Genomic DNA, 21,093 nt, shown 5'->3' with positions numbered 1-21,093 from the left:
GCCACAGGGGATGGGGACCTGAACTCCACACCAAGTGAACCCTAGTGATTCAGAATCTTGGCAGACTTCCTCTTCACACGAACACGTGCTGCTGGCTCCCTGAGTGCTGGGGGTGACTCTACAACGGGGACTTCTCCAGATTAACCTCCACTTCGAAGACTATTTGTTTAGAGGACAAGTCATTCAATGTGCTAATCTGAAGCGATATTATTAAAACTCAACAGTAACTGTGGCAATTGTCTAGAAATCAGACCAACAAAGAGATTGAGGGGGAGACATATGTTATCCCTGGCATCGTGTAGAATCGCACATGGTGAGAATGAAGAGCAGATTGACTTTGAGTTGGTGTTATTGTTTTAAAATTCTCTACAGGCGGCGCACTCCCGATCACACCCTGTCTGACCCCGAAGGTAGACGGGCTCCTGCCCTTTGGGGAGGACCAAGGAAAGATGGATCCATTTGTGAGCTATGAGCAAGACACTGTGCTGGGCACCTACTTTTTTTTTTATTTTTTATTTTTTTATTTTTTTGAGACGGAGTCTTGCTCTATCCCCCAGACTGGAGTGCAGTGGCGTGATCTCAGCTCACTGCAACCTCCGCCTCCCGGGTTCCCGCCATTCTCCTGCCTCAGCCTTCTGAGTAGCTGCGACTACAAGCACCTGCCACCACATCTGGCTTTTTTTATTTTTAGTAGAGATGGGGTGGGCACCTGCTTTTAATAAACAGGGCTGGCATCAGCCACATCTAGTGATTTTTGTGGCATTCTTGCAGACATACTCAAGGACAGTGGTCCGGGTAGCAGTTCCTCTGGGATAACACTGGGCCCCCTCAGTGACAGCCCAGGGTGGAGTAGGTCCATCCTCTGATCCAGCTGTAGTTCTGCAGCTCCTGCTGCTCTGATGGAGCCTGGGCCCCGAACGGCAGAGCCCTCCCGGAGCAGAGCACGGGCTTGTGAAAGACACTTTGGATCTTGTCAGGTTACAGCTCCATTTCCCATGCACAGGTTTTAAAATGTATTTAAATATTTCAAATAGTCTCTAAATTTTTTAGAATTCATAAATCTGGAATAGTAACAAGATCATAAAAGAAAAAGCCCGCTCCCAACCAATAGGAAACAGAACTGAGGTATTTGTATGTTTATCGTTTATTTCCATTTCCCACCTGGATAGTCCCCGGAGATTTGATTTCTCGTTTCCTGGAGAATCTAAAGACAGAAAGCAGAACTCCGTGTTAAATAATCTTTACCCTACACCTGTTCAAACTACCAGCAAGACGCTAGTCATTTGTCCTGATGCACAAACATCAATCCAGGGGACATGAAATTTTAACTATCAATAAATATTCCGACATTCGCACACATGAAGCATCTAATTCCAGCATCAAAACGCAGATGAGCACGAATAGATATTTGGATTTACAGCAAAAGGAGTCTCATCTGGAAAGCCCTCCCAGGAAGGTCTGGCAGGTAGGATGTAAGGAATTTGGGACGATGCCTGCATTTCCTCTGCCCATTTCTACCAAGTCGGTCCTGTAATCCTGTTTAATTAATAATAAACATTGCAGGATTTTCTTCCCCTCATTTGAATTATGTTTGAAATGTGACGGCTGGATGCTTCTTCTAAAAATGCTTTGAAAAATCAGCCGTGTCAGAAATGAGTGATTTATCATCACTCAGAACGCTGGCAGGGGAAATCTCAGAAGAGGGGAGAATTCATGTTGCTTCCTGCCGGCATTTCTGCTACAGAGCCGGTCCGATTTGTTTTCTTCCTGTGCTCATGCATGGGGCAGCTTCTGCAGGAGGCACTCCCCTTACTCGTTTTGTGTCTTTTTTTTTTTTCTTTCTCCCAGGATCTGGCCAGGCCTTTGGAGGCCAGACCCCCCTGATGGCACAGCGGCAGGCAGGGGGAGGAAGGAGAGCCTCTGGGTCCTCGGAGCACTCCCTACGGTGCGCACCAGCCACCAGTCAACGTCAAAGGTCAGGAGAAAGGAGTTCTTGTGGTCTGGATGACTTCAAATGAGCTGCATCACACTGTGAAACGTTCAGTCTGCTGAGCTTCCAGGCCAAGGTTCCTGATCAGATTCTGTTCAATCACAAGGTACAGCTCTGCCATCCATAATCTGCTCTGTTAGGAATATAAGCAATTGAGCACTTGCTATGGATCATACTTTCTTTTTTTTGAGACAGAGTCTCGCTGTGTCGCCCAGGCTGGGGTGCAGTGGCACAATCTCGGCTCACTGCAAGCTCCGCCTCCCGGGTTCACGCTGTTCTCCTCCCTCAGCCTCCGAGTAGCTGGAACTACAGGCGCCCGCCACCACGCTCGGCTAATTTTTTGTATTTTTAGTAGAGACAGGGTTTCACTGTGTTAGCCAGGATGGTCTCGACCTCCTGACCTCGTGATCCACCTGCCTCGGCCTCCCAAAGTGCTGGGATTACAGGCGTGACCCACCGCGCCCGGCCCTGGATAATGCCTTGTTCTAAGACCTTTATATGCACAATTGCACTTGATTTTCACAAAAGTTGGTATTCGTTGCATCCCCATTTTGCAGATGAGACAACTAAGATACACACACAACAAGTAAGAGGCCAAAGCCAGGAAAGTAACCCAAACAGTCCAATTCCAGAACCCAGACTCTGAATCATTTCACTGTATTATTATTATTAATAAAACTGGGTATGGTAGCTCATGCCTGTAATTGCAGCACTTTGGGAGGCTGACACAGGAGGATCACTTGAGTCCAGGAGCTCACGTCCAGCCTGGGCAACGTCGTGAAACCCCATTGCTACAAAAAATAAAAACACATCGCCAAGGATCTCCATGGGAGATCCCATTGCAGCACTTTGGGAGGCTGAGGTTGGAGGATCACCTGAGTCCAGGAGGTTGAGGCTGCACAGAGCCATGATTGTGCCACTGTACTACAGCCTGGGCAACAGAGGAGGGGCTCGTCTCAAAAATAATAGTCTTTCTCAGCACTCTATACCAAGTGATGTGCCGAGCCCTGCATAGATAACTGCATCTTTTACTCTTATATGATTGAGATCATTGTCCTTCTTTGACTGCTGAGGGAACTGAGGTTACCAGAGTGAAGTCAGTTGTCTAAGGAAAGTCTTGAACCAACACAAGGACCCAGGTCCTCCCAGACCCATAGCTCATTTTCGAAGTACTTACTTGGTGTTACTCTGCTCGACTGACATGACAGATGGGTGGTGGGGGCTGCAGTCTTGGTGGTGAGCTCTCTGAAGATCCACCCTTTGGAACAACATAGACGCTCCAGTTTCAGATTTCTCACGTCCAGTGTCTGTTCTGGGTTTTGTCCCCTTTGCTGCATTTAAGTAGCCCCAGCAGAGAACGCCACAGAATGGTGATGTGAAAACAGCCGTGTGCACCGTTCCTCTCCATCACCCGTCAGATGGTTTCCAATCAGGAAGAAAAGCTGGCCCGTAGTAAATGCTGGAGAGTATGTGGGGCAGAGGGAGCGCTCATGACCTGCTGATGCACATGCAGGTTGGAGCAACTGGGCAGTACCCGGTGAAGTTGAACCTGCGTGCCCCCATGACCCAGAAATTCCATGGGTACATGTAGACCAGGAGACACGCATGGCAGACTCATGGTTTGTAAATGGGAAACAGTGGGAGACAACTCCATGTCCATCAATGGGGGAAGGTGGACCAGACGCGGTGCCTTCATAAGATAGACTTCTACAGGCAATTGAAATGGATAGACTAGATGTGCATCGATAACACAGGTAATTATAAAAAAATTCAATGTCGAGTGACATAAAACAAGTTCTAGGAACCTCAAAGCAGCCCAAACTATATTATAACAATATTATAGATTGTTCATGGGTACACCTATAAGAGGGTAGAGACACATCCCCGACTCAAGAGAGGGGAGAGGGGCTGACCTTCCATGTGGGGCTGAAAGGGACTTCACTTGATCTGTGATGTTTTGTTCACTATATGTATATTATTTATTTATTTTCTATTTATTTTATTTTGACATGGAGTCTCGCTGTGTTGCCAGGCTGGAGTGCAGTGGTGCAATCTCAGCTCACTGTAACCTCCACCTCTTCAGTTCCAGCGATTCTCCTGCATCAGCCTCCCAAGTAGCTGGGATTACAGGCACGCACCACCACGCCCACCTAATTTTTGTATTTTTAGTAGAGATGGGATTTCACCATATTGGCCAGGATGGTCTCCATCTCCTGACCTCGTGATCCACCTGCCTCGGCCTCCCAAAGTGCTGGGTGTGAGCCACCGAATCTGGCCCACTTTATATTTTTGTAAATATAAATATATGAAATATATGAATTACAGGCTCCTGCCTGTAGTCTCAGCACTTTGGGAGGCTGAGGCAGGAGGACCACTTGAGCCCTGGAGTTTAAGACCAGCCTGAGCAACAAAGAAGATCCTATCTCTACCAAGGAAAAAAAAAAACCACCAAAACAGAAACTCAGCCGGGCATGGTGGTGTGCACCTGTGGTCCCAGCTACTTGGGAGGATTGCTTGAGCCCAGGAGACCCATGTCGCCATGAGCTGTGATCGCACCGCTGCACTCCAGCCTGAGTGACAGAACGAGACCCTGTCTCAAAAACAAAAACAAAAACCCAAAGACAGAAAATGTTGGCATTTGTCAATTTTGGGTGGTGAGAACCTGGGAACGTGTTCTGTTATTCTCTGCCCTTTTCTGTGTTTTGAACATTTCTTAAAAAAAATAAAAGAACCCATGTGAAACTACATACTGAATTTCTATGGTCCTCTTCTCCCGTGAATAGGGAATCTGTTCTGGAGTGGGTCTGGTGGCAGAAGGGGGCTGAAGCCAGCTCCTTGAACAAGTGAATTTCCTGCCAACATGCTTTCCTCGGCTGTGGCACAGAGGGAAAGCAGAGAACTGGCTGTGTTTGCAGTTGCATCTAGACCTTTTAAAAAAAATCTGGATATTGTAGGCAATATTGATTAACATATACATACAGGCATGGGCGGGGCAGGGGGGGGGTGCAGAGAAAGCGAATCAATCAATAAATGCATTTCTTCTGTTCCTGACCTTAGATAATGTGCACGGATTAAGGGGCATGTCACTTGTTTTGAAAACCAGTGTTAAATATTAATTACGAATCATATGGCTTGACCCCAGCAGAGGCCACTGTCCCCCCTCCCTCAGGGCTCTCCCGGAGCTCTGAAAGCAGCCCACCCTTCTCTGCCACCCAGAAACCAGGCAGATTTACATTAGGAATCATCATGATTCTTGTTCTTTCTATGGTGGTTACCGTGGACAAGACAATTATGGAAACAGAATTCATTGTTCGAACAGGCTGAGCTCATAATATTAGTGTGGATTTACAAAAACTCTTTTCTTGGCCAGGAATTAAAAATAGCTCATTCTCCCCCCCCCCCCCCCCCCCCCGCCCCACCCGTCTCTTTCTCTTGCCAGATTTAGAATCGAAGGAACCTTGATAGTTTTCCTCCTAGTTAGTATTCCTGAGGCAACTCGCATTTGCAACACTGTTGAGAATCATTTTATTTTAAACACCAGTTCTTTCCACTATTCCTGCGAGGGAGTTCCAAGTTATTAGCTCGGTTTTAAATACAAGGAGATGGGAGTGGAGAGGCTTGGGGCCTCTCCCAGGGACCAGGTCAGAGAAGTCTGCATGCTCAAGGAGAGTGGAATTTCAGTCCCTTCTCATCAGATGCCTTTTCATCTGTCCTCAGTGTGTTCTCTGCCACTTTAGCATGTAAAAGATTTCAATGACCGGCCAGGCACGGTGGCTCATGCCTGTAATCCCAGCACTTTGGGGGGGCCGAGGTGGGTGGATCACAAGGTCAGGAGTTCGAGACTAGCCTGACCAACATGGTGAAACACCATCTCTACTAAACACACAAAAATTAGCCAGACACGGAACACACCTGTAATTTCAGCTACTCTGGAGGCTGAGGCAGGAGAATCGCTTGAACCCGGGAGGTAGAGATTGCAGTGAGCCGAGATCATGCCACTGTACTCTAGCCTGGGTGACAAAGCAAGACTCTGTCTCAAAAAAAAAAAAAGATTTCAATGACCATTTTTTAAAAATGCACATGGAAACAGAATGCCCTGGAGTAGCCCCAGCCAGGAGCTGAACTCAGGAGTCCCAATGCCCTGTGTGTGGTTCTTGCAAGTCTTCTCCTCTGCACTGGGTTAAATGCTGTCCTCTCCCAAGTTCATATCTACTTGGAAACTCAGAATCAGATCTTGTTTGGACAAAAGGTTTAATTGCAGGTACAATGAGCTAAGATAAGGTCATGCTGGTCACAGCCTCACATTCCAGGGCCACCTCTTGCAATTCCTACCCCTCTCTTGGTTTGATTTCTCCAAAAGCTGTTTCCTAAACCTCTGCTTCTCAAACATTAATGAGCATGTGGGTCACCTGTGCATTGGCAGTTTTTTTTTTTTTTGAAATGGAGTCTTACTCTGGCACCAAGGCTGGAGTACAGTGGTGCCATCTTGGCTCACTGAAACCTCTACCTCCCGGGTTCAAGCGGTTCTCCTGTTTCAGCCTCCTAAGTAGCTAGAACTACAAGCGTGTGCCACCACACCTGGCTGCTTTTTGTATTTTTAGTAGAGATGGGGTTTCACCATGTTGGCCAGGCTGGTCTCGAACTCCTGACCTCAAGTGATCTGCCCACCCTGGCCTCCCAAAGTGCTGGGATTACAGATGTGAGCCATCGTGCCCTTAGCAGTTTCTGATGCTACAGGTCTGGGTGGCCTCATTCTGCACCTCTCACAAGCTCCTAAGTGATGCCAGGCAACTGGTCTGGGGACCATACTTTGAATAGCCTGGGTCTCACCATCACCTGTGACTCTAGCCCTGGCCCATCAGTGACTTCCTGGCTTCTGGGCTCCCCTCCACCAAATCCACAGGTTGCTAATACCACCTGACGTCCTCAGAGCAAAGTACCTATTGATGGCCGGTGATGGAGTAGGCAAGCACTTCGGGCTCGGGGAATTTAAGCTCTTTTATTGCCATAACTTTTATGTCTTCTCTGCATTTGAGAGCTTTGCAACTTCATTAGTGTACAGAGCACTGCTGAAAGAGTTTCTTGGTGGCCCCTCAGACCTTTTGATAAACAAACATTGTGAATGTAATCATCAGGTTACCACCATTAAAAATTATATTATAATTAGAGATGATATAAGCTGCCCGAAACTTTGATGAACACACTGCTTTTGTTTGGAACTGTTGTTAAATGAGTAAGTAGGTATTTTTCTTGCAAAGCAATGTTCTTCCTGCTTGGATGATTTTCTTTTTTTTTTTTTTTGTGACGGAGTCTCGCTCCGTTGCCAGGCTGGAGTGCAGTGGCGTGATCTCTGCTCACTGCAACCTCCACCTCCCAGGTTCCAGCGATTCTCCTGCCTCAGCCTCCTGAGTAGCTGGGACTACAGGCGCGCGACCACGACCAGCTAAATTTTTGTATTTTTAAGAGAGATGGGTTTTGCCATGTTGGCTAGGATGGTCTCAATCTCCTGACCTTGTGATCCGCCTGTCTCAGCCCTTAGCTGATCTTTCTATAAGCTTTTCCTATGATCTTCTTATTTGCTTTCTTCCTAGAAGATCTTTCTACAAGTTTGTTCTATTCTGCTGATGTCATTCATTTTGCATGGAACATTGCTAGTGGCGTCCAGGGGAAATCTTTATGTTTAAGGGCTGGGGGGATGATGTTAGAAGCAATGATACAACTCAGAAATTATAAGAGGAAATAATTATTACAAGAGAAGAAATATCACACTTGTCTACACTAATGCACTTGACTGTCAAACAAGAGATCTTTAAGATGATGCAGCACGCACCACGCAGGAGAAAAATGAGCAGGAAAAACGCGCCTACAATTTGTTCTGAGTCATATCTCTTATAGAAGGGATTGCATTCTGCTTTGTAATCATTTACTAAGAAAGTTGTTTGCAAATTAGAGAGGAAGGATTCAGGCTGTGGAAACCAGCTCGAGGTCAGGTGTTGTGGGGTTGCCAGGGTTTGGGTTTTACAAAAACAGTCTCACCCAGTTCGCACCGAGCGTGAAACAGATTCAAGGCACAATTTAGACAGAAGGTGAAAAGGAGATCCTCACTCTGGCATGGGCTGAATATTTGATACCTCCAAAGTCAAAAATAAGAATGGCTATAAAAAGAAAGGCAATAATAGCCCTATCACAGTAATTTCATTGGGTCCTAATACACCCTGCGGGATAGTTTGTATTGTATTTTAGAGCTGGGAAAACAAGCTCAGAAAGGATATCTTCATGAGGTTGCTCAACTCATATGGGCAGATTTTTTTTTTTTTTTTTTTTTTTTTTTTTTTTTTTAGATAGGGCCCTGCTCTGTCGCCCAGGCTGGAGTGCAGTGGCACGATCTCAGCTCACTACAACCTCTGCCTCCTGGCCTCAAGCGATTCTCCTGCCTCAGCCTCCCAAGTAGTTGACCCTACAGGTGCATGTGTCCACACCTGGCTAATTTTTGCTTTCTAAATATACATATTTTTTTTGGTAGAGACTGGGTTTGGCTGTCTTTCCCAGGCTGGTCTCAAACTCCTGTGCTTAAGTGATCCTCCCACCTCGGCCTCCCAAAGTGCTGGGATTACAGGCATGAGCCACTGCGCCCAGCCTAGAGCTTTGTCTCTCACATGTGCCTCTATTCAGGATTCCACCCTAGTTTTGGAGAAATAGATTCACATTCTGAGTAGTAAAGTTAAAACCAAGGATCTCATTCATGAATGTTACGTCACCTACAATTATTGCCAGGTTCTCCTTAATGTCATGTGTAGGCTGCCCAATACTTGATGCTCAAAACATATCTTAGGGAGGAGAAAAGGAGAAAAAAGAAGACAGGGAGACAGAACTGGAGAGACAGGAAGTGAGTTTTTTGATGAGGTTGACCTACATTGGTGAGAATACAGCACGGGTGATTTCAAGCTTTCCCTTCACTAATTTCAGCTTTTGCTGAGATGGAGTTTTGCTCTTGTCACCCAGGCTGGAGTGCAATGGCACAATCTTGGCTCACTGCAACCTGTGCCTCCTGGGTTCAAGCAATTCTCCTGCCTCAGCCTCCCAAGTAGCTGGGATTATAGGCACCCGCCACCATGCCCGGGTAATTTTTGTATTTTTAATAGAGACGTGGTTTCACCATGTTGACCAGGCTGGTCTCCAACTCCTGACCTCAGGTGATCCACCCACCTTGGCCTCCCAAAGTGCTGGGATTACAGGTATGTGCCACCATGCCTGGCTTTTTTTGTTTTTTGTTTTTTTTTTTGAGACAGTCTCACTTTGTTGCCCAGGCTGGAATACAGTGGCACGATCTCAGCTTACTGCAACCTCTGCCACCCAGGTTCAAGTGATTCTCCTTCCTCAGCCTCCCGGGTAGCTGAGATTATAGTTCCCTGCCACCAAGCCCGGCTGATTTTTGTATTATTAGTGGAGACAGGGTTTCACTATGTTGGCCAGGCTGGTCTTGAACTCCTGACCTCAGGTGATCTGCCCACCTCGGCCTCCCAAAGTGCTGGGATTCCAGGCATGAGCCACCGCACCTGGCCTTTTTGTTGTTTTGAGACAGGGTCTCACTCTGTCACCCAGGCTGGAGTGCAGTGGCTCAATTATAGCTCACTGCAGCCTTAACCCCTGGGCTCAAGCAATCCTCCTCCCTCAGCCTCCTGAGTAGCTGGAACTATAGGCATACACCACCATGCCCAGCTAATTTGTTGTTGTTATTTTGTAGAGATGTAGCGGTCTTGCTATGTTTCCTAGTGTATTAGTCTGTTCTTGCATTGCTATAAAGAACTACCTGACATTGGGTAATTTATAAATAAAGGAGGTTTAAATGACTCACCGTTCCACAGACTATACAGGAAGTATGGCTGGGGAAGGCCTCAGGAAGCTCACAATCATGGTGGAAGGCAAGGGTGAAGCAAACACGTCTTACACGGCCGGAGGAGGAGGAAGAGAAAGAGTGGGGAGATGCTACATAAACAACCAGATCTCGTGAGAACTCACTCAGTATCACGAGAACAGCAAGGGAGAAGTCCTCTCCCTTGATCCAATCACTTCCCATCAGGCCCCACCTGCAGCGCTGGGGCTAACAATTCAACATGAGATTTGGGTGGGAACACAGATGCAAACCATATCACCCAGGCTGAAGTTGAACCCCTGGGCTCAAGCAATTCTCGTGTCTTGGCCTCCCAAAGTGTTGGGATTACAGGCGTGAGCCACTGCACCGGGTCAGGATGCCTTCTTCTCACAAGGAGTGTCTACTCCCAAACCCAGTGCTGACCTTGTGGCCCTGCTCATGAAATACTCCAACACCCACCCACCTTCCAAGCCGGCAGGGGAGCTTCCTGGCTCATTGCTCTCCCAACACACACACATTTCGGCCACCAAAGCCCTGGCTCCAAACTTGTCCCTTCACTTTATCCCAGATGCAACATCTGCAAGCGGCAGCCGTCCATTGATCCCGACAAAAAAACTGAGTGAGGCATTGATTTCTCCCAATCTGCCCCCAGCCACAGACCAGATTCAGCCGAAACTGGCATCAGCTGGGCGGGATCTTCTTGAGTGGCTCCTTTTGCCTAATGGGCAGGGTCCAGACAGCCTAGCAGGTTTCATCAGGATTGCCACAACCAGGCCCTGTGGATGTCAGAAGCCTTTCCTATTCTCACTGGCCAGTCTCTGGACCGGCCCTGGTCTCCCAACCACAACGTTTCCTCTTGCATCACCTTTGTGGGTGCCCTTGACAGACGTCTGCACCTTCCCCACCATGTACTTACAACCTCCCTCCTCCGAGAAGCCCTCAGACCTCACTCTGGCCTGCAGCGAGGGGCTGTGGCCCCTCTAGGCCCCCAGGGCTCCTGCAGCTGCCCCTCCCCTGTTGCAGTCCCCACCTCACCGTGCTCCACTTGCTCCTTTCCAAGCCTCTTGTTCCCACGGCCCTGTGAGTGCCAAGAAGGATGACACACATCTCCCGTCTCTCCCCACCCCGGCCAAGACTCTGCCCCACAAACAGGCCTGATGTTTTCACACACCTGGGAATTGCTTTAATCTGAAATGCTAAGACTTTGCAGACACGGGAATGACTGCCAGGAAGAAAGTTTACACTCACTGACTTCTGAAAACCGGAGGCAGCCCACGCAGGGCTGCAGGGGGAAGCACCTGGGTGGGCCGGGAGTCAGAGAGATAGGGGACTAGTGGGGCTGTCCCCTCATTCAGATAACACTCCAATCAGGAAACCACCATTATTAAAAGTCCCCTTGTTTATTTCATTTTGCTAAGCCTTACTTGCATGTATCGTGTATCTTTCAGATAACATTTCCCCATTTGCTTATGTCACAGAGTTCACTAATTACGGGCGAGGAAGAAAACATTCTCAATGAATGCAGACACACGTGCCCTCTATTGTGTTCATCCCGGGCTATTTAGTTATTTAATTAATTATCAATTAATTATTATGCATTCATTATTAATTAATTATCACTAGATATTAATTAATTATTGCTAATTAATTATTAATAACATAATCATTTAATTAGGTTATCAGGGTTCTCTGTTTTTGTCTTTGCTTTTTTTTTTTTTTTTTTTAGAGACAGGGTCTCACTCTGTCACCCAGGCTGGAGTGCAGTGGCACAATCACAGCTCACTGCAGCCTTGACCTCCCTGGTCTCAAGGATCCTCCCACCTCAGCCTCCCAAGTAGCTGGGACTACAGGTGTGCATCACCACACCCAGCTAATTATTTTTTTTTATTATTATTTTTTTTTTGTAGAGACAGGGTTTCTCCATGTTGCCCAGTCTTCTGGTCTCGAACTCCTGAGTTCAAGCAATCTGCCCCGCTCTGTATTGGTGTTTTAAATGCTCAATGTTATGCAAAAATGCTTGGTGGATTGTCATATGGGGGTTGGAGACAACTTTAGTACTTTTTGGAAATTGCTGAGGGAGTTTGAACGGGTTTGGAATGCAGTTTGGTATTTCCCCCCCAATACAATGAAACATGGTATCTCATTATTCAAAAGCGTTGTTCTACTTGTGACATGTTTCAAGGAGCGGGCTGGGTTGATTTTTCACTCAGCAATCCAGCAGTAGAGTTTCAATTCATTATTTTAAACTGCTACATAGTATTCTATAATATGGATATGTCTAAATGAATCCAGCTACTCTATAGATGAAAATTTACTTTGTTTCTATTTTCCCCCACTCCAAACAATAATATACCATCCTTGGTTGTTGCTTTTTCCTCCACTACAAACCATGCAGTAAAACTCATTCATTTTCCAGCTAGGCACAGTGGCTCACAACTGTAATCCCAGCACTTTGGGAGGCTGAGGTGGGAGGATCACCTGAGGTCAGGAGTTCAAGACCAGCCTGGCTAACATGGTAAAACCCTGTCTCTATTAAAAATACAAAAATTAGCCAGGTGTAGTGGTGTGCGCCTATAATCCCAGCTACTCAGGAGATAGAGGCAGGAGAATTACTTGAATTTGGGAGGCAGAGGTTACAGTGAACTGAGATTGTGCCACTGCACTCCAACCTGTGCGACACAGCGAGACTCTGTCTCAAAAAAGAGGAAAAAAAAAAAATCATTCATTTTCCTTGTCCCAAACAGTGCTACAATAAACATCCTCCTCTATGTTTTTCATGCGTCGTTGGTTTTACTTTCGTAGGATAGATTCCCAAAAGTGAGGTTTCTTGCTCAAAGAGCATGCATTTTAAATTTTAATAGACATTGTAAGGTTAATTTGTGTAAAGTTTAAAGCAGTTCACACTCATGAACAAGGAATTTGAGTACCCGGTTTCGCATATTCTTGTGGCATTGGAAGTTACCGTTCTGTTCATTTTCTAGACTAATAGATGAAAAATAGTATCCCATAATTAATTCGCACTTCCTTGTTTGTGAGGCTGAGCAACTCTTTCTAAGCCCGAAAGGCAATGTTGATGTCCCCTTCTGTGAATTGTCCGTTTATATCTTCTTGGACTACTTTTCTCTAAAGTCTCGGTTTTCTCATCCATAAAATGGGGAAATGAGAGTATGTATCTCGCGGGAGTCATGAAGATTTAATGAGTCATTGGCCATAAAGAGCTCTGCAAAGCAGCTTGCAACAGAGAAAACATTATCATTGTCATTACGTGCTGGGTGCCAGACACATGGTGGCTATCAAATCTTTTATCTTTTTTCTTCTTCCTCCCTTCTCTCTCTCTCTCTCTCTCTCTCTCTGTCTCTCTCTCTGTGTGTGTGTGTGTGTGTGTGTGTGTGTGTGTTCTCCATGCAGAGGGTTGGGCTTGGGAAAGAAAAAGACCCACTTAAGATAAGAGAAAGACCGTATCTTGGGCTGGGTGGAGGCCGGAGCCAGACAGGACCACAGGGGCAGTGGAAATTGTCAGGAGCTAAGGCTGGGGAACGCAAAGCAGGAGTCACTTTGGCAGGAGTGGTTTTGGGGGTTGAGAAAACAGGGTCTGGGCTGGGCACAGTGGCTCCTGTCTGTAATCCCAGCAATTTGGGAGGCCGAGGCAGGCGGAGAGCTTGAGCTTACCAGTTCAAGACCAGCCTGGCCAACATGGCGAAACCCCATCTCTACTAAAGAAAAAAAAAATACAAAAATTAGCTGGGTGTGGTGGCACGTGCCTGTAGTCCTTGGGAGGCTGAGGCAGGAGAATTGCTTGAATCTGGGAGGTAAAGGCTGCAGTGAGCCGAGATCACACCTCGCACCACTGCACTCTAGCCTGGGCAATAGAGCGAGACTCCATTGAAAGAAAGGAAGGAAGGGAGGAAGGGAGGAAGGAAGGAAGGAAGGAAGGAAGGAAGGGAGGAAGGGAGGAAGGAAGGAAGGAAGGAAGGAAGGAAGGAAGGAAGGAAGGAAGGAAGGAAGGGAGGGAGGGAGGGAGGGAAGGAAAGTCGGTCTGATCTTGAGTCTTAACCATGGGAATAGTGAGGATGGACCACTTCCCATGTTCCCAGCACTTTGCCTGGACAACATCCCAGTGATACGGGACCCATCATTTCTCTCCATCTTACGGCTCAGAGGGGCTAAGTGATTTGTCCAAGGTTGCACAGCATGTGAATGGCAGAGCAGAAATGCAAACCCAGGATTTTCTAACCCCCAACCCCCGCACGCTCCACTACCCCATCTTAAGAGATTGCCTGACTTCTAAGCAGCCCTGCCCTTTGGCGGAGGAACTTCTGAACACCTAGGTCAGGCCGTGAAGCCTGACCATTGGCATTTCTAGATTTCTCTGCTAGAATTTTCGGAAGAAAGTTGGAAGCCCCCAGAGTCATTGTGCAGCCTTCTGTATTTCTATATCAAGTAGGAGATGCATTTGTTACCACACTAATTAGAGCAGAAATTAACTGAAATGCTGAGTTTTAGCAGAGAGTGAATCAGCTGCAGGTGTCAGTAATTAGCGAAAAATGAGTCATTTGATGTTTGTAGACACACAGCCTTCTCAACTTTGATTCAAAAATAAACTTCGTGGGCACATTGTTCTGAATCACTCCTGCTAATGCATGTGTCTATCTTAATGTGGCAATTCAGTATAAATATTTTAAATAAATCAGTAACGTTGCTTTTCAGTGGCAGCACACACATGACATTTTCTGTACAAAAATGGAGTAAGGATAAAATATTTTTAGTAAGATCGGCAGAAACCTGAAAAACAGCCATACAGAAATTACTGTTTCCTTGCTCTTGCTTTTTTTCCCTCTCTCTTTCTTTTGGTTTCTTGGAGTATAAATAATTCACCTTCAATATCCTGTCCTGAGCAGGGAATGAGCAAATAAAATAAACAGAATACTGGTGAGTACCTGTAGGGTTTGGGAATGGCATTAAAAATCTCCCTTAAACTAGACATTCTCCTGTTAGTTCACTGCTTGGGAACAGCCTGAGTTCTGAGGTGGGCAGAGTAAAAAGGAAACTTACACAGAGGTAGACGGAGCTGTGTCTTCTAAAGCAAAATCTATTTCCTTATCAAACTAGATAAGTTGGCCAATTATGAGATACAAGAGCATCTGTGTGTAGAGCAGGTGGGAACAGAAGCCTGGAAATGATTTTTCCTCATGAACAGCAGTTGTGTGCACGCTGGGGTGTGTGTGTGTGATGTGTATGTTTGTGTGTGTGTATTTTAAGGCTTAGGATCAGTGCTTGCATTAACCGTAGCCCAACAGGGGACGTCCCCACCATGAAAAATGGAATACAAGTGTCTCACTCCTTTTTTTTTTGAGACAGGGTCTCACTCTGTTTCCCAGGCTAGAGTGCAGTGGTGCAATCAATCACAGCTCTTTGCAGCCTCAAATTCCTGGGCTCAAATGATTCTCCTGCCTCAGCCTCCCAAGTAGCTGGGACTATAGGGGCACACCACCATGCCCTGCTGATTTTTTAAATTTTTTGTAGAGATGAGATCTTGCCTGTGGTGCCCAGGCTGGAGTGCAGTGGTGCGATCGTGGCTCACTGCAGCCTCAAACCCCTGGCCTCAAGTGATCCTCCTGCCTCAGCCTCCTAAAGGGCTGGGATTACAGATAGGAGCCCCTGCATCCTGCCTGGTGTCTCAATCCTGAGCAAGAGAGGTGCCTGGCCCCTCCCACCCCCTGGCTTAGTTCTAGAGCATCCTGCTGCTCTGTCTCTGAAGCATGCATCTGCACACGAGCAGGTCTTGGGTTGACCAGGGTGAGTTATAGGAGGACACTCTCCTATGGCCTGTGAAAAGGTGAGGGGACTCTGGCCCCAGCCAGCCTGACAGCTTTTGTGCTCAGAAGTTGGCTGGTCAGTGATGTAGGAAGAGTTGACTCAACACATTCTCTTCCACACCTTGGCATCCTTGAGGTTGACTAGTTGAATGGATTGAAACAAAGTGAATGGGTTTAAGTCCATGAATTCATGATTCGTAAAAAAAGAAGAAAAAAAATCCCTCATTGGTCACCTTTGGAGGATAGTAGGATACCCCCTCATTATTTTGAAAACTGGTCAGTAAAAGGAAAAAAATTTAAGCCTTTATCCTACCTTTCTTATGGCAATGATACATCAGCGTGACCAAATGGTTGATAAGGGGAAGGTCCTTGTTATGGAAGTATTCTAGTTAATTAAGGAAGAGGAATGTAGAATTTGAATATCAGCATTTTACATGTCCTAATGAACTAATGGATCTAAGCAATGACCACTAAAGACTATGAACAACCTCTAAAAACGACACAAACCAAGCACTCTGTGCCCCCCAGTGGAAGGACAGGACACTACACTATGAAATATTCTTGCCAAACCCCAAAAACTGAATGTGATCAACACTAGATCCAACTACTGAGCTACAGAAAATGAAGAGGACAGAAGAACCTGTCAGATGACACCATGGAGATGTCATCATCAAAACCCAGACTGTGGCCTGTAATCCCAGCTCTTTGGGAAGCCGAGGTGGGTGGATCGCTTGAGGCCAGGAGTTGGAGACCAGCCTGAGCAACATGGCAAAATTCCATCGGTACAAAAAATATAAAAATTATCTGTGTGTTGGCATATGCCTGCAGTCCCAATTACTCTGGAGGCTGAGGTGGGAGGATCACTTGAGCCCAAAAGTTTGAGGCTGTATTGATCCGTGACTGTGATACTGCACTCTAGCCTGGGGCACAGGGCAAGACCCTGTCTCAATAATAATAATAATCGCAGACTGTGCAGGCTGTGGCTAGCTCTATAGGACAAATAATCCAATTTTTTCTTTAAGTGAATTGTAAGGAAAAGAGGGAGAGGGTAATAGGTTAAAGAAGGCAAAGAGACCCACCTGCCCATCACAACATATGGATCTGATTTAGATCCCAAAGCAGATTTTAAAATAATACAAGAAAAAATATCTACGAGACAAATCAGGGAACATTGAACACTGCACATATGTTTAAGGAATTATTGTGAATATCTTTAGCTGTGATACTGGTATCATGCTTATGTTTTTGAGAGATGCATACTGAAATATTTACATATTAAGTGACAGAATGACTGAAATCTGCTTCAAAAGAATCGAGGGCTCATCTAAAGTGGGTAGAGGAACAGATGAAATGAGATTGGCCCTGAATTGAAAATTATTAGGGCTGGGCGTGGTGGCTCACGTTTGTAATCCCAGTACTTTGGGAGACCGAGACCGGAGGATCACCTGAGCCCAGGAGTTCCAGACCAGCCTGGGCAACATAGTGAGACCCTCTGCCTGTACTAAAAATTAAAAAAAAATTAACCAGGTGTGATGGCTCGTGCCTGTTGTAGTCTCAGCTACTGGTGGGGCTGAGGCAAAAGGATCACTTGAGTACGGAAGTCTAGGAGGTCAAGGCTGCAGTGAGCCCCGATCACATCACTGCACTCCAGCCAGGGGAAGAGAGCGAGACCCTGTCTCAAAAATAAAAAAAAATGAAGAACTACATTTCCTTTCTGGAAACACACACACAGGCAGATGTGTTCCATGAATCCCAATACCTGGGACAGGGAGAGGCGGGATCTCTGCGGTGTGGGATGATTCTGCGCCTCTGAATGACACTGAGTGGTCTGGGTGGAACTCTGGAGATTTTCCATCTTCCAGAGCGGAAGTCGGCATGCTTTTTGTAAAGGACCCGACAGTGAATAGGTCTTTTGGGCCTTATCATCTCGGTCATAGCTACTCAGATCTGCACTGGTTGCCTGACAGGGGCCAAAGACAATATATAAATAAATCGGTGTGTCCCTGTTTCCACAAAACTTTATTTACAAAAACAGGCAGCAGACTGCATTTGCCCTGAGGCTGCAGTTTGACCAGCCCTGTCCCGTTGCTGGACAATAGAACGTTCTGTGATGACGGAAATGTTATTTCTGTGCCATCCAATATGGGAGCCATTAGTCACATGCAGTTACTGAGCACTTTGGATGGGGTTAGTCAGACTGAGGAACCCGTTTTTAATTTTTATTTAGTTTAAATTAGTTTAACTTTAAAAAGTCACGTGGAGTTAGTTGCAACCACGTTAGACAGCACAGTTCTAGAGAGCCCAGCCCAGCCATTAAAAAAAAGGAGAGGCTGGGTGCACTGGCTCACGCTTGTAATCTCAGAACTTTGAGAGGCTGAGGCAGGAGGATTGCTTGAGGACAGGAGTGTTAGACCAGCCTGGGCAACATAGCGAGACTCCGACTCTATAAACAAATTTAAAAATCGGCCAAGTGTAGTGGTGTGAGCCTGTAGTCCCAGCTACTCAGGAAGCTGAGGTAGGAGGACTGCTTGAGCCTGGGAGTTCCAGATCAGCCTGGGCAACACAGTGAGACCCTATCTCTACAAAAAGTATAAAAATTAGCCGTGTGTGGTAGCATGCAACTGTAGTCCTAGCTATACCCCACCACAGCCCCCTGCCCAGCCCCATCCGCCCTCCCTGCGGCTGAGCCCGACTGAGAGTGAAGTCCTTCATTAAATCCGTGCCCACCTCGTCCTGCGAAGGGAGGTCATTCTCATCCTGGCTACTCTGGAGGGTGAGATGGGAGGATCACTTGAGCCTGAGAGGCAGAGGTTGCAGTGAGCCAAGATTGTGCCACTGCCACTGCCCAGTGAGCCTGGACAACAGAGTGAGACCACCTCAAAAAAAACCAAAAAGAGTAAGAGGAGACACAGCCCAGGGGAAAGAAGTGATTTGTCTAAGACACGGCTCCAACCTTCGGGTTCACGCTTCTCCCTACACCATGGTAAGAAGTTGCCTGAACTCCAGAACCACCGAGCAATGAGGTGGGAGACCTGGGCTCTGATCCTCAGGCTGGGACCTGGGGAAAGTCATTCACCTTTAGTGTTCTGCTGTGTCTCCATTTGTATGAGGACCACACCCCAACCTCCTCGCCCCGTTCACCTGTGGGGGCTGCCAGGGGGATCACAGGAGACAATGTAGGCAGAGGCCCTTTGAAAACTTCAAAGAGCCCCAGGAGTTTCCGGATGTTCTGCATTAATTTATCTAATCCAAGGTAGGAAAGCGAAACGTGGGCTGCGAAAGACGAAAGATGGGAGGGAAGTCAAGTGATTCATTGTTTGGCTGGAACTCTCGCGGGTTAAATCTCGCTTTCAGTGAATTTCCTGGGGAGAATTCAGGGCCGTGTTCCAGCTAACACATTCATCCCTTTGCTTTGACTGAACCAGATTCTGGGATTGTATCAAAGCCAGCCTCCCAGGAATTGCCTGAGAACTGTCTGGGCCCCGAGCTCTCCAACCCTCCTGCCTCCACTCTGCAGATGTTCCTGCTCCCATCTCCCCAGAGCAGACCCCACCACACACCCCTGCTCAGCCCCATCTGCCCTGCTTGCAGCTGAGCCCGAATGAGAGTGAAATCCTTCATTAAATCCGTGCCCACCTCGTCCTGCGGAGGGAGGTCATTCTCATCCTCAGTCTCCTTTCCAGAGAAGGATGTAGGGGAAGGCAGGGAGGGCAAAGGCAGGGAGGTATCCTCCTGTCCAGAATTGATTCCCCTTCTGAAAGAAAGAAAGGCAAAGATGTCCCTAAAGGGGACATTAAAACTCTCAACAACACCCTCAGGCTGGGAGTCTTCTTCCCAAGGCCACGGTCAGGCCTGAGAGGTGTTCTCAAAGACCCGGCGTGAAATCCTTTTCCTAGACAAAGATGATTCCAAGCGGGAAGGGGAGCGGGGGGACCTTGCACAAGGCAAGTAACTAGGCCTGTGGGATCAAGTTCGTACCGTCTACCCTCCGTCAAATGCTGTGCTTGAAACGGTTCATGTTTTTTAAAAGGATGGCACTCTGACTCCCTCCATTCCACTCTGACCCATGATGTAATTTAGAAATCACGAGAGCTCCCCCCCCAAAAAAAAAACAAAAAACAAAAAACAAACAACAACAACAACAACAAAAACCCCCAGCAAGATGTGCTCAGAGACCTTGGTCTGCAAATGTTTTTGCCAGATGCTGAGAACCAAGGTAGAATCCAGAGCAGTTTTTATAGGGATTTGATGTTTTGTTGTTGTTGTTGTTGTTGTTGTTGTTGTTGTTGTTGTTGTTTTGAGACAGAGTCTCGCTCTGTCGCCCAGGCTGGAGTGCAGTGGCCGGATCTCAGCTCACTGCAAGCTCCGCCTCCCGGGCTTACACCATTCTCCTGCCTCAGCCTCCCGAGTAGCTGGGACTACAGGCGCCCGCCACGTTGCCTGGCTAGTTTTTTTTGTATTTTTTTTTTTTTTTAGTAGAGATGGGATGTTTAACTCACCACGGAGAGGTCCCTGAACTCTCCCTGGAGAAAAAGGAAGTCGATGGAGTTGTTTGTAGGGAGAAAACTACAGCATGATGTTGGAGGGATCAGGGATCCTCCTTCAAGGGTTTAGGGGGCTCTGGGAGAGGGCCTTTCTGGACGGTTTCTTCCCTTGGCAACAGGAAGCCAGGATCACAGAGGAAAGGGGTCCAACCCAGACTTGGAGCTGGCCCCTTCGGAGGAGCCCTAGGGGGTATCCGTTAAACAGGAGCAGGTGAGCCTGTGTTACAGGACCCGATCCGGACCCCAAGAGGGGGTTCTTGGATCTCATGCAAGAAAGAATTTGGGGCGAGTCCATGGAGTAAAGCGAAATCAACTTTATTAGGAAAGTAAAGGAATAAAAGAATGGCTACTCCATAGACAAAGCAGCCCCGAGGGCTGCTGGTTGCCCGTTTTTATGGTGATTTCTTGATGCTATGCTAAACGAGGGGTGGATTATTCATGCCTCTCCCTTTTAGATCACATAGGGGAACTTCCTGACGTTGCCATGGCATTTGTAAACTGTCACAGCACTGGTGGGAGTGTAGCCGTGAGGATGACCAGAGGTCACTCTGGTGGCCGTGTTGGTTTTGCTGGGGTATTGCCAGCTTCTTTACTGCAACCTGTTTTATCAGCAAAGTCTTAAGCACCTGTATCTATCGCCGACCTCCTATCTTAGAATACCTTAACCGTCTGGGAATGTAGCCCTGTAGGTCTCAGCCTCATTCTACCCAGCTCCTCTTCAAGATGGAGTTGCCCTGGTTCAAATGCCTCTGACATCGGGGTGGCGGGGTTGCGCTGCCTGGCTTCTTAACTTCCTGGCTCAGAACCCAAACCTGTTGCCTCTGGCTACACGGCCAGTGGGACTGTGACAGCTGGGACAGGAGAGCCACT

General features: G+C 47.1%; 1 long non-coding RNA gene across 1 annotated transcript; it reads right to left on the bottom strand.

Moving 5' to 3' along the window:
* Nucleotides 1-1,837: 1,837 nt before the first annotated feature.
* LOC119622709 (uncharacterized) lies at nucleotides 1,838-19,739 on the bottom strand. Its single transcript, XR_005239288.2, has 4 exons — nucleotides 19,658-19,739; nucleotides 19,316-19,433; nucleotides 9,846-9,933; nucleotides 1,838-2,123 (listed from the first exon to the last, which is right to left on the bottom strand). It is a non-coding gene; the product is annotated as an uncharacterized lncRNA (long non-coding RNA).
* Between the last annotated feature and the right edge of the window lie 1,354 nt (nucleotides 19,740-21,093).

This window comes from Chlorocebus sabaeus, chromosome 28 (assembly GCF_047675955.1).
Source record: "Chlorocebus sabaeus isolate Y175 chromosome 28, mChlSab1.0.hap1, whole genome shotgun sequence".
Classification (NCBI taxonomy): domain Eukaryota; kingdom Metazoa; phylum Chordata; class Mammalia; order Primates; family Cercopithecidae; genus Chlorocebus; species Chlorocebus sabaeus.
Note: the sequence above shows the minus strand (reverse complement) of the source record. Positions and strands in the feature narration are given on the sequence as shown.